We start from the raw sequence: 13992 nt of genomic DNA on the forward strand, positions 1-13992 counted from the left end.
CTGAAATTTACAAGAGCATGTAGTGGCAGGTCAAGGGAGATTGGTTTCAAAATGAAAAAGAGTAGGTTTAGATTACATCTCAGGAAGAAATTCTTTCCTGTGAGGGTGGTGAGGCACCGGAACAGGTTACCCAGAGAAGCTGTGTGTGCTCCATCGCTGGAAAGGTTCAAGGCCAGGCTGGATGGAGCTCTAAGCAACCTGGTCTAGTGAAAAGTGTCCCTGCCTAAGGCAGGGAAGTTGGAGCTAGATGATATTTGAGGTCCCTTCCAACCCAAGCCCTTCTGTGATTGTCAAGATATTTGCAATAGTCAGGGTTTGGGGTTTTTTGTCTCTAGCTTTTGATAGGAAATGTAATTTCAAACATGAAGAATCTTTCTCAGTAAAAGATTTTCTGAAGCTTGTTTTATCTGTCTCAAAGATTCTGATTACCAGAAAATTTCTAAAATTTCTAAATTTCTAAAAGAGAAAGTGATTATTTTTTTAGGTGACTAAAGGTTTCTAATTTTTTTACACTTATAAATGACTGATAGTCAATTGGGCATAGGTTAACTGGTTTTCACTTCCTTTGGTACAGATCTTTGAGAGGTCTAAAAAGGGCAAATCCAGTTTGAAACGCTGGGAAGTAAAAAGGTTTTAACTCCTAATGAATAAACCATTGGAGTTCTTTGTTTGCATTAGAAAATGTGTGCATTACACAATTCCCTTCAAGTCAGTTTTTGTAGTACCTTGCTTCTGTCAGAAAATAAATAGAGCGTTTTAAGGGGCGCCCAAATGTGATGCAGCTTTACAGAGTAAAAGATTCCAGCTTTGATCTTAAATTTTTTTTTAAGCATTTACAGTTCTTTTCCCAAATACTTACACTTCTTTGTGAAATAAACTCATTCCATTATGTTCTTTTATAAAGAAGATAATGAATCATTTTTCTTCAGGCTAGGTACCTGCTTTTCCTAAAGACAGAACTGGTCATGGATGTTTTTAGGAAACATTTAAGAGAAATGTACCTTTTGCAATCATGTGGCACCAATAACATTGTGTGCTTTAGGTGGAATGTGTCTGGGGTGGGAGGCAATAGCAGACTCTCCTAGATGAACATAAGCCCCATCAATGGGGCAGGGGTTGGGAAAGGCTGTGTGTGCACAGGTCACCCTGTCTGCTCTGACCTGCTGTGGTGCCCCACAGCATTCCCCAAGAGCTGTGTGCAAGGCATGGGAAATCTCTGATCCCACTCCTGCCCTTCTGCATGCCATAGCTGAGGGCCAAAGAGGAATTCCAGTTCTAACACTTCTGCAGAAACTTATGTCTCTATCCAGAAAAAATGTTTAGATATGGAATATATGAGAGAAGTACAGGTCCAATTTTAAAAGTACAAACAACAAGAACTCCTCAAACCCAGTTCTTCTTTTTAGTCATTAAAGGTAGCCACTTTCTCAACTGTTTTCCTGAAAGGAAGTTTTATATATGATGCTGACAATACAGAGAAATGGCAGAGGAAATAAACTAATTAAACTAATTTTTTCTCATGTTTAAATGGTCAGCTGTGGGAGAAGTCCTTTCTGTGTTCAAAGTGAACATTTCTTGTTTTTAGACACATGACAATTCTTGACCAGTTGCTGTAAGGAACAGCAAGAAATCATTTAATAAATTTTAATATATATTGTATTTAGGTATTAAGCACAAAGTCAAAAACAGCTTTAATATTTCATTTGCTGGCACACTAATGTTCTTAGCCACTTTTATTGGAATTTGGGATTTTTTTCATCATAAGAAATTTTATTTCAGAACTTTCCTATTCATAGCCATTTGTAAGAATTTTGATAGATGCTTTTACATAAATTTTGTGTCCAGAATGACTTTCAGGACTGGAGCCCACTCTTTTTGAAATGTAATTTGTTTAATATTTTATTGACACATTTTAAAAAATAAGATTGTAGGAAAAGCAGTGTAGCTATTACTTGTAAGTCAATTCAGACTGCATGTGATGTGAAATAACAAGATCAAAATGACAAGCAGAAAGAACAAACTTATGAGTGCATAATCAGATGTACAGATGTTTTGGATATAGAGATATTCAGTGTAGGAAACATGCTTTGAGAGGTAGCATAAAAGATGTAGCATTTGCTGAAGAAACACTAACACACAAGAAAAAAACATTTTGAGACAAACCAAAAGGAGAACACAAGCTGAGAAACCATATTGTTGAGCCGGAAACTGCACTGCAACTCTTTTCATGTGTGTACATTAGCCCACAGTCCTTACATTCATCCTGGTGAAATCACCTGTTCCTACTGAGGTGAGAAATACCAAAGCCATTCACTGACTGCAAAAGCAGCTTTCCCTGATTATGGGTTTGCCACCACCAGAAAAAAAGGTAGGGATCACATTGCTGCTTAGGTGGATTAAGTGTTCATGAAGTTGATGAAATCCCAGTTTCTGGTGGGAAATTCTTCCAGAAGTTGTTGCACATGAATTTCCTTAATTAGCTGTATCTTCTCATCTAAGAACCTGTATAATTTGTCTTTTGGGTTTGTTCTGAAAAGTAGTATTTAAATTTTAAAATACTGTAGAAATGTATATTTCTCTGTATTTTGATCTATTTGAACCCCAAAATGGTCTGCAGGCCCTCCTTTTAACTCTTTTGCTTGTATTAATTTATTTGTGTAGTTTCTGCTTTGGAAGATGAAGAGATTTTCTAATGACACATGAGCAGATGATTTTCTAAGCTCTGCCATAATGAAAGATTGATGAAACACAGAGATCTGCTGATGAAAGTTTAATCTGAGGATGTGGCTGCTATCTCACCTGAGGCAGAAGTGTTTTCCAGGAGACTGTAATCACTCTCTCCATAGGTTACACCATTATACTGCCCTTTGGAGATTCTTATTTAGCAATCCTGGGTTAGCAAGGGCTTCCTCATTTGGTTAACTTGGGCTGTGTGGTGATTTTGTGTTTCATCCCTTGTTTTCAATTGATCAGTCAGTAAATATGTTTGATTTTAAAAGGCCTGGAATGCCTTCATAAAACCATGAACAAAAGCAGATTCCCAAAACTTGGTGGGTATGCATGTATGTGTACACTGAGCTCCTTTGTTTGATAAGTATATATGGGCATTAGAAGAAAATAAATGTCCTGTATACATGCAACCCTTTGCAAGATTCAGTGATACCTTGTGATTTTTAAAAGTCAAAAACCACTGTCCTTTGTACAGTCTTCCTCTCCTGCTGTTCTGAAAAGAGTCATGGTGATTCATTTAGTATTATTTGTAAATAAGAACAGTCCTTGCTATTGTATAAATAGTTTGATTTCAAGATCACTAAGGTCATTGTCACATGGAGGTGTCACAGGTGTGTCAGTGAATAATTGTCAGTGCTGTGTTTGCTTCTCAGCAAGCCATGCATGCCATGTTTTTCTCCTCGTCATTAAAAGCGTGTTTACAGCCTCGGGATGCACTGAGGCTGTAAAAGGGCTGCTCTTCTCACTTGTGAGCAGCATGACTGTACATTAATCATTCCTCAGGTTGGGGTTTGTCTCTCCTCCTGGACTGCTGGTGCATGCCCTTTGCTTTCTGAGCAGCTCACTAACAAGGAAGAGAGAAAAGGCAATGGCTCATCAGTTTTGTAAATGAGATTCTGTTAGCACATTTACCTGAACCCTCCTTTATCTTCATCGCTACTCCACCAATCCAAGCCTACCTCAAGTTTTAAAAAATCTAAAGGACTTTAACTGCCTGAAAGATCACAGTTTCTTGTCTCCTGGTGACTTCATACAACAGCAGTATATCCAGCTGAAACAGTCTGTGGTCAGCTGGCAAGGAGGGCTGCTGGTGAATCCAGGAGACATCTTTGATGGGTCTGAATATGGAACTGGATGGGGTGGGCACCTGGTCTGTGGGACAGAACAACAGCATGTGTCTGTTCATCCACTAGCCTTGTCACCACACAGAGCAGGTTTGTTTTCAATGTATAGTTCGTGTGTTTTCTGACAGGCAGAGGAGGGAGCCTGGTTGCTTTTGGTTCTTAAGTGATGGGAGAGGCACATTCTCTGGTATTAAAGTTTTCTGACCACAGACACTCTGACTGGGTGATGTGAATGTATTGTGCTCCTTCCTCTGCCCCATTTTATCAGGTAGGGATGTCCATTGCCCTGCTTCTCTGAACTGCTGCTGTTTTTCTGCTGCCTAGACATAGGAATAAAATGAAGCTGAGATTCAGAAAGGGGAGAAAGACAGACAGGGCCTTGAAGAAAGTAGAACAATGGATGCACATGTGATGAGGCTCAAGCTGCCTCAGAAGGGGAGAGCAGGCAACTAAATTAATAGATGCCCCAGGTCAGATGGACATAATCCTCTAAGCTGAAAGAGAAGAGAGCCCTGACAACAATATGAATTATCTGAGCTCTGTTATCTCAGGAGCTGTTAGGACAAGAGAAAACTTTTGAGGTGATATAAGAGAAAAATGGGACAAATCTGTGGCAAATGGGGATGATATGATGTAAAGTTATGGCTCAAATTCCTCAGAATATGGGGAATTAAAATTAGTATGCTGCCTTGCTTTTTCCATGGTTAACAAAAATGTCTGGGTTTCAGAGGTGTTTAACACCTGTGCTGTCCACTGACTTCAGTAGGATCTCTGCACATTGTGTCTTTGAAAATCAAGTGTCTAAATTCAGATTTTGTGGCTTCTAGATGCATCATTGAAGAAGGTGTTTAAGTTTTTTTGGTTTGCCTTCCCTCTGAGGTAATGATTGAATGTGCTCTGAGTCTTTCTTCAGTTCTATGAGAGAAGTTTATCAAACTGCACAAGATAATGAATAATAAACTTTCTTTTCTGCATTAGCAACATGGTTGAGAAAAGCAGAAAATAAATTAAACTGAAATGGTGTTTGCACCTGCTCTTCTGAAAAGATAACACCTCCCAAAGAATGTGTAATTTCAGCTGAGCTCTTCAATCTCTGAAACACCATTAATCAATATTGCCTATTCCCTTCGGTCCCTGTAACCTTGGAATAAGGACAAAACATACTGTAAGGAATCACATAAATAGGGCATAGGTGAAGGATTACACTGGAGAAAAAGGATTTTACTGGCTTTTCTGACCTCTCTTTTTAGCTGGGTTTTTACAGTTATCTTTTGCTTTTCCTTCTTCCCTAAGCCAGCTGCATTTGAGGATCCCTTTCTGTGTGTTTTGGTAGCATTTTCCCTTCTCACTAAGAAATAGTTTAGGTAGTTATTTATGCAAAACTTCTCATTTATATCCATAAGTTCTGGCATTATTATTTGGAGGTGCAGTGTGTTCTAGGAGGGAGTAATGAAACAATACAGCTGTGAAAGGGAAAATCCAGTCAGGCTTACAGAATTGATGTGTTTTAAAGCAAACGTGGTCAAGTGGGTGCAAAAAGCTGCATGTGTGCATTCATACTTTGATTCATTAAACTGGTTTATTTTAGCTTGGGGATTTAACATGAAAGACACAGTAGACTGAAGATGCATTGAAATAGGCTGGTATTAACTTGAAATATTATGTAATTTGAAACGCCTGTAGTTTTGCACCAGTGGTTTTCTGTTGCTGGTGGCTTCAACTGGGGCAGCATCCTTCTATCCTTTCTGAGTAATCTCACTAATGAGATGAAAAAATATTACATAGAAACACAGAATCAATTAGGTTGGAAAAGATCTCTGAGATCATTAAGTCCAACCTTAGAGCAGTCACCACCCTGTCAACTAGACCGTGGCACTAAGTCACGTCTTGAACACCTCCAGGGATGGTTACCCCAGCACCTCCCTGGGCAGTCCATTCCAATGTCTAGTCACTCTTTCTAGGAACAAATTCCTCCTGATCTTCAACCTGAACCTTTTTAAATAGCACTTGAAATTATTCCACTGTAAAAGTTTCAGTTAAGACAAATGATATATCTAGATGTGTATTACAAATAAGCACTGTGATATAGTCAGGTTGTCTCAATTAATGAGATGGCACATTGACTGAGTCCCTGGCTTAAAGCCTTTATACAAATTTGTGCTAGAAAATCTCCACACACTCCCTGTTATTTCAGCTATTAAACTCAAACACTTCAGGATACAGCTAGAGTAATCCATGAATTTAAGCAGCTATCACAGAGGGCCCTTGAGAGCAGCTGAGCTGCCTGTGAAAGCGTGTGTAGCTCAGGAGAGCTACTGACTGCCATTTTGGGGTAGAAATCTGATGAGTTCTTCTACTATTCTTTTCTCTATATGTTAATTAAGCAGATGCTGTGTTCAGGCTGGATTTCTGTAAGTAACTGCTGCTTCAACTCCATGGCAAAACAGTGATGGAAAAAGCAGCTGCTGTCCAGCTCTGTACCTGTCCCCAGGAAACATCCATCTTCCTCCCAGACTCTCTACAACCCTGCTAGATTTCAACACCCCATTAGAAGCTCTGATCTTACCTCACAATCAAAGATGGTTTAAACCTACCTTACTTACATTATGTGGTCATCACTTGGGTGCATACTCCTTCTGTTGATTCCTCTCCAAGGAGGCTGTGCAAACAAAAAATACCAACTTCCTTCCCAAACCTGCTGGAGTCAATTGAAGGTGCCTGCCTTGCATTCACTCCCTTTATCTTCAGCAGTGCTGAAGTTACTCTTAATTACACATCTCTCAGAGGCTATACCAACATAGGAACTGTGTATAGAGGGAGCCACCTATGGAATAAATAGCTGTCAAATAATTAACTAATACTTCTTAAAAACATAACAAAACAAAAAAGACTCAATAGCAACCTTTTGTGGTCTTTTGTTCTCATTTCAAGACCTTTCCTAGTGTAAGGTCTCTGTTGCAGATGAGAGAAAACCAAATTAGTCCACTAGTAATTTCACTTTGTTAGTCTACTATATATTGAACCTGTTCAGTTAGTACTAAGGTGGACATACAAAAACCTTCTGAGGAGAAAAGCCAAAGAAAGTATAGGCCATTGAAGAGAAGAGCAATGCTTTATGAAAAATTGTGCCAATAATGCTTACTAACACCTTGCTGGCTAAAAGTTCATAAAGCTCTCTGCAACCTTGACGGTAGTGTGTTTGTATGAACAGTAAAACACTTTTCTGTTGTGTAGTGGTTCACTTGAAAATGTCAGCCTTTTGCAAGACATGTAATTATTTTGCTTATTGTTTTCTATTGTGAGCAAAACTTTGACTTTATAAAAATTGTTACTGGGCAAACAATTTCAGAAAAAATAATTGAGAGGAAAAAATATTTGTGCAGCAGGAAGTGTTTAGTGCAATTATCTCACTATTATGCTAGTTAATATAATATGGGAGATTCACAACTTTCTAATGCAGCAAATTAAAAAGCAAACGTACTGACAGAAAGTGACCTGTGTAGCTCTTCCTCCTGTCCAAACACCTTATGCCAGTATTGTTCTGGTGGGTTAGAGAGAGAGTAGGAAGTTTCTATGTACACCTGTACTGTGTAAGTATTTATATCCACCTAGATAAAAACACCTTTGATCTTTGCATGAGTTATTTTCATGATATCAGGAGGATTTGTGACATGTCTACATATTTGTAGATCACTGAATGTCCTCTGGCATTTGCTATATGCAATAGTAAAATGAGGTACAGGCTTTGACCTGTGTCTCTCTATGCAGTCACAAACTCTACTACCTGCACTTATATAATAATTTGAAATGTGCCTCTAAGAGGATTCTCTTGCTATCAATTTGGCTCTTCAATTATTTAAGTGTCACAGCTACCTCTGGATGCTTTTTCACATTTGCTGCTAGATGATTGCAATTCAAATATTTATATGCAGTGCATTTTTATGTAAATCATAGTATATACTGTCCTATCCATTCCATGTATTTAGAAAGCCTTTTCACTTCAGGATTTTAATTCTGAGATTAGTATGTTGGCTTCTTACCTAACACTGGCTCCACCAGGGAAAAGGGGCTTTGTTTGTTAGGGGTATTCAGCACAATTTGGCCTCTGGCATTGGAGGTAGATTGCCTGCTGAAGCCTCTTTGATATGTGCAGATTGATTAGCAGAAATTTAAACACTACTTTGAGCAAATGAAAATAGTTTTGTCAACAGATAATTCAAGTGTCTTAAACATTTAGGGATTTGTTTACTGACTGATTTGGTTTTGTATTTAGAAATTGTTACATTAACATCTGTATTTTTTTAAATAAATTTGTGCCTAGTGAGACTGAAAAATTCATGTGCATTATACCTCTTCTGATGACAGTCATCTTCACACAAATGCTGTTTGTCTTTATCCCATAAAAATGCTTTCAATTTCTAATCTGAATTAATGCATTAAACATAGAACTCAAATATCTCTAAAATTTCGTTATTTTATTGCTTGAAGTTCCCCTCTCCCCACCTTGATTAATTTCCAAGTTGGCTGGATGTACATTTGTGTCCTGAGTTGGGCCAAATTCCCTTATAATTGATGGGAAGGTTTTTATTAGCTTGACCTTGAGTTAGGGACTAACTTACAGAGGTGGACCTCCAGGACCTGAATACTGCTCAGCAAAATCCATGTAGTACCTCTGAGGGCATAAGGATGGTGTAAATGTTTTTTCTTTAGCAGTACTAAGGTTCTCATACAAGCAATAAATAGCAGGGGGAAAAGTAAGGAGCCTACTATGGTTTTTAAAATAATATGAACGAGTTAAAGGTCTGCAAGGTGGCTGTCTTCAATATTTGACGTAATATTCTCCTGATCCTACGTTTAACATCAGTGAAGTGAGTTTTTCCACTTCAGACAAGACCCTGTGAAAGTCAGCCTGCCGTTGTTCTGGGATACCTCATGCTGGCACAGCAGTGTCTGTAATGATGCTGGATTTGCCAGCAAGATGCAGAAAGAGGCACTGTAGATTACTTACAGAATTATTTTTTAGTAGCTCAGATTGGAAGGGCCCCCCGGGTCCTTATGGCAGACAGTCTAGAGCAGTGGAGGTCCTTCCTTTGGAAAGCCACCACAGGTGTAGCTCAGTTTGCTAAGGGTAAATTGAATTGCATTTGCTTTGCAGTTGTGTTTCATCAGTCCTTCATCGATTAAGAAGCTTATTTTCTGCCTGTTCCTTTTCTGCAGTGTCTGAAGAACCTAAAGAAACTTCATATATGTATCTCCAGCAATGTAGTTATGTGTTTAAGATTGATAGCACCCACATCCACAAGAAAATAAATTATTACTAAGAAAGATTCCTTTTTTTCTTTTCCTATTTGGAGGACACTTGTGTGTATTTATTTAGGGAAATAGCTTTTCATCTCTGCTTTTACTCAACCACCATCAGGAACATAATGAGGTGGATTAGACAAGGAAACTGAGCAATTGTTCTTGCCCTCTGATCACTGATGGAGTACATACATGGCTCCAGGGGCCTTAATGGAAAAAAGACAAACAAAGCTCTTCTGGAGTATTGCCAACCCAGGCTTTTACAAATGCTATATTCATTTTGTCACTTTGGAATGTTTAGGATTCAAGGTAGTATTTCAGATTTTCTTTATCCACCCATGGATTTTGGAAACTCATTATGTGATGTGTATGGAAGGTTCTCATATACCTGCCTGTGTCCTAGATTTAAACCTTCTGAAATGTTTCCTCACTTGCCTCTCACTTTCTCTCCTCTTTTCAAAAATAATAGGAAATTTCAGATAAATTAGAAGATTGGCATTGCTGTTACTCTGTGATAATTTTTGATGAAAGTATATGATCATGATGAGGGGAGGTTTTAAGTTTCTATGTTGTTAGAGACTAAAGAATATTGTAGTGCTCTGAGGTTTGCAAAAGGGACAAATTTTTTGTTTCCTGAATGTGTCAAAATGTTTTGTGTGAAGGATAGGATGGATGCTTCAGAGTAGCAAAGGCAGGGCTAGTTTGGGAAACATTTGTTTCTCTTCCTGTGAGGCAGAAGTGGAGCTTTTGAGTGCTGTAGTAGCACGAGCTGGGATGCAAACCTGCTCTGGCTTTTCCCTCAAGTGTAGGACTGCAAGGGTACAGCTGTCAGCCAGCAGTGTGAGTGCAGCTGCTAGGACTGACTGAAATGCACTCTTGGCCTCACAGTATGAATATATTGCTATAATATAATTTTGCTTTTGCTCAAACTGAAGCAAACTGCAACCTGAATCCAAGTTGGATAATCGTAAACTAATTTTCTTTTTTCCTCAAAATTTTGTGTATGTGAAATCCTTGGATCCAGTCCCTGCTCAGGATGAATATGAGGATCTCAGATGCTGATTCTGTTTTTGTATCTTCAGCCCATCTATAGCTCTGCTAGTCTTACATGGGCTGTGTGTGCTGGGATACTTGGTATTTCACTGTCAGATACAGATTCTGGCCATGCAATGGGAATATTTGATCTGTTTAGGGAGAGTGATCCCACCCCTGTCTAGAGGATAAGCTCATTTCATCCACTCAGGTGTCCTGCTGTTCACTGCAGTTTAACCAGAGAATTGGGCACCTCATTGCTACCAAGGGCATGGAGATCTGCCCAGATTCTTTTCAGTGTTGCCCATTCCCTCATGATGAGCTTGGCTGAGCCTCATCCCAGTGAGGAGCACAGCAGCCTGGGAAACAGCCCCCAGCTGGGGATCTGTGAGAGGGCAGCACAGGATAGCTGGGATAGCCTGGAACAACACAGGTGTCATTTATGCACCGGGCATGCCCCAAAACACCCCCTTACCTTCATTTGGCACTTTTGGCAGTGCAGGAGTTGAATTTGTCAGCTCTTCATGAGCCAAGAGCTCTCCTGGGCTGTTTTCACCTTGCCAGGACTGGCTGCTGGGAATGTTTTTGTCAGTGTAAATTTGACCCATTACTTGCTGTAAGCTTATTTGTTCTGCAGCCTGCTTTGTACTGTAAATTGCAGTACAAGGTCCTTCCTGCCAAGGGATTTGGCTGCAAGTTCACAGTGCCTGGCTGGTAGTGGGAAATGGGACTCAGTGTGGTGTTTGTCCTGGAAATCTCTTCACTGTGTTTTCGGTAGCTGTTGTTGCTAGGGAGAGCTTGTCAGCCAAACCTGGCATCCAGTGGGGAGTTCTGTGACTTCCAGGACTCGTCTCAAAGCTTATTGATGATTATTCTTTACAATACAGTTCATGAAAGAAGACTTCTGTGTGAGTTTCACCTTTCATTTTCAGAATAAAATTAGTTCAAGTAAACTGGGAGAAATCAGAAACCAGATGCCACCACCATTACACTGAAGCCTATACTAAAATTTTTAATTCATGTTTGAATCCACATTTTTGGGTGTGATTGAGAATTTGCCACACAGTTGTAGTTATTAAGCAAATTGTTTGTGCACAAATGGGAAGAGATTTGGCTCAGATTGTTTTTCATTTTCAGAAACTGCCTGCTGGTCGAGCCCTGGGAGATTTTCCTATATCTGGTAGCAGAGGTAAATCTGTTGCCCTTTTCATACATATCAACTAGAATTAACAAACTTGGAGGAACAGAGGGTGTGGGGCAAGGGAAAATTAAATGCTAAAACCAGGGCAAGTTATTCCTTGAAACACATATATGTCTAGCCATATCATTACTGACAGGTGCACAGTCAGTAAGTGTGGCATCTAACAAAATATGAAAACCAACACAGGATTAGAATTTGACCCCAGTTCACTTCTTGAAAAGCCAACTTAATAACTTGAAAACTAAGATTTAGTTTTAGTTATACTTTTTTCACATGTTTATAAAGTTTTGCTGAGTCTCTTTTTCTCTCTTCATACTGAAGGATGATCAGAGAAGAGCAGTTCTCTCCCACAAACTGTTCCAGCATATTAAAATGGCAAAATCTGGCTTCTCTCCTTAGAAGCCTTTCAAGTAGAAGTCTGACATTGTTCTCATGAGTGCTGTTGTTTGGCCAGCTGGAAGGCTACCATACCCCCTTGTATTCTCCTTACCAAGACTGAAAGACGACAGCAGCAAACGAAGAGGGTTGTTGTAATAGTTAATAGTTATCAAATCAATTGGGTCCTCATTTTCAAATGTAAAGAAATTACACTGAATGCATATTGGAACCTAGATTATAAATGTAATATGTTTATATTTTAGCCCATTAACCAGTTTCAGGTGTCACTTTGTCCATAAAATGCCCCTTTCTTTCCCCACAAGTGAATTCCACACTTTTGTCAAGTCTTTTGAGAAGTTGCTTGGACAATGCAAAAATTATTCCATGGCTTTGAATTCTTCTTAGCACTGGGCGTTCAGCACATCCAAGGAGGAGCTGGAGCTGTTTTATCTTAGGCAGCATCAACAGATTTGTTTATTAAATTCCCTCCTGTTACTCCCTGGAAATCAGTGGAAAGCTTTTGGGATGGCACAGGTTGTTGCTTGAGCATAAGTGGTCCTGCCAAACATTGTTGATGATAAGCTGGAGGAAAGGAAGGAAGGAAGGAATCCATCCCACTAGATTCTGAGGGTGCATTTAGGTGGTGAAAAAAACATCCTGTTCCTTATGCATCTGTGTAGCTGAAAGAAGTGACTGCCAGAAAATTATCCTTAACTGCTTTTCACCCTCTCAGCTCTGCTGGTGGAAATGTCCATGGTCATGTTCCTCGCTCTACTTTCACTCAGGTTGGGCTCAGATAATTTAAAGAGTTGTTGGTGGGCATTTGCATGTTAGCTCATTTTCCTGGGAGACCACAGGTGTGATCCCACAGACAGCTCTGCTGGCACATTTGAGGGAGGGAGAAGTTCCCTTGGATGGAGAAGAGTGACTTGCACGGTGGTGACCCATGTCCTTGCAAACTTGGGGTTGTTCCTTGGTCAGAGTTTGCCTTCCCCCAGTCTTCCCCCTGCACTGAGAAGCGATGTGCAATGCTGCAGGTGGCTGTGAAACCTGAATAATAACCTGGAGTGGGCTTTAAGCTCTGATACATTTTAAATGCAGTCCCTGCCAGAAGCAGCTCTTTGTTGCTGATTGAGCACATTTAATGGGGAGTTTTGATAAAAACTAATGCTCCAGGAACCTTTAGTGCAAGCAACACCTCTAAATTGGATTTACTATTACTACATGTGCCAGTTCTGGAAAATCAAATTATTTGATGTTTGTTTTTGCAGCTCAAGGATAAATCTCATTTCCAGCATAAGCGGCTGTAATTTCATTGAAGTAAATGTAGTTGTTACTTGTGTCTGAATTTTTGGATTTAGCTGTAAATCTTTGTTGCCTTTTTAAGGAGACTTTCTTTCTGTGTCGCATTCAGAGCTACGTTGTGAATGCTTTGCAGAGGTTTTGGAAAATGGAGAGGGGCAGACTCCCTGTGCACTTCAGCTTTCCCCGAAAGATTACTTGTGTCACAAAAGATTAATCTTTGGAGTTTACTGGCCAGAAACACAATGCGTGGCAGGAGGAGAGAGCCCTGGTGGGTCGGGGAGCGGCCGCGGGGATGGGAGGCAGGAGCAGACACACCCCTGGCGGAGCCGGGCTCCAGGGAGAGGCACCCACTCCTCGCAGCTGGAGCCGGCAAGCACAGCCCGGGAGAGTGGGAGCTGCCATGGTGTGCCTCGGTGCACTGCAAAGTCAATGAGCTGCTGTTCTCGGGTGTTCAGCCCCCGTCGCTGAAGTACAAACACGCGGCTGCATCAAGTGCTCTGCACCGTCGGATGCCTAAATACAACCACCGGAGATGGGGATTATTGACTTGGGGGTTCTGTGTGACGTGCTTGGCATTTAATTCCTCTTAGCTGCAGGAGAAGGTAAGAAACTTAAAAAGTGACGAGGAAAAAACCTCAGCCCTTCCACCCCCCCAGACAACAGTTTTGCATTAGTGTAGCCTTTGTCTCGAGCTGTATTTTCAAAGCTGTGGTCTATTAGTCTAAAGCTACTGTGTGGATGCCTGCAAGGCAAATTACAGCTCCTGGTGTGACAAAGGCAAGTCAGATTTCTTTTCTCCTGAGCTGACACTTACCAAGCTTCAGGAGAGCACTGTAGCAGAAATGCTGGACTGTGTGCTGAGCGGTAAGTGTTGGATGCTGTTCTCCCTCTCCTTTATCCCTTCAGATGCTGCTCATTTGG

At 40.3% G+C, this 13992-nt stretch overlaps 1 protein-coding gene across 11 annotated transcripts in view; it reads left to right on the forward strand.

The window, feature by feature from the left end:
* The window catches only part of APBB2 (amyloid beta precursor protein binding family B member 2), a 163693-nt gene that overhangs the window by 125589 nt on the left and 24112 nt on the right, over positions 1-13992 (forward strand). The window contains exon 1 of one of the 11 annotated variants that reach the window (XM_063157380.1): positions 13412-13673. The exons of 9 other annotated variants lie outside the window; for them this stretch is intronic. The gene's annotated coding sequence lies outside the window, so the exon portion shown is untranslated. Of the gene's footprint in view, positions 1-13411; positions 13674-13815; positions 13936-13992 lie in introns of those variants that run through there. One more of the 11 variants, XM_063157381.1, reaches the window with a different exon arrangement.

Source organism: Melospiza melodia, chromosome 5 (assembly GCF_035770615.1).
Source record: "Melospiza melodia melodia isolate bMelMel2 chromosome 5, bMelMel2.pri, whole genome shotgun sequence".
Taxonomy (NCBI): domain Eukaryota; kingdom Metazoa; phylum Chordata; class Aves; order Passeriformes; family Passerellidae; genus Melospiza; species Melospiza melodia.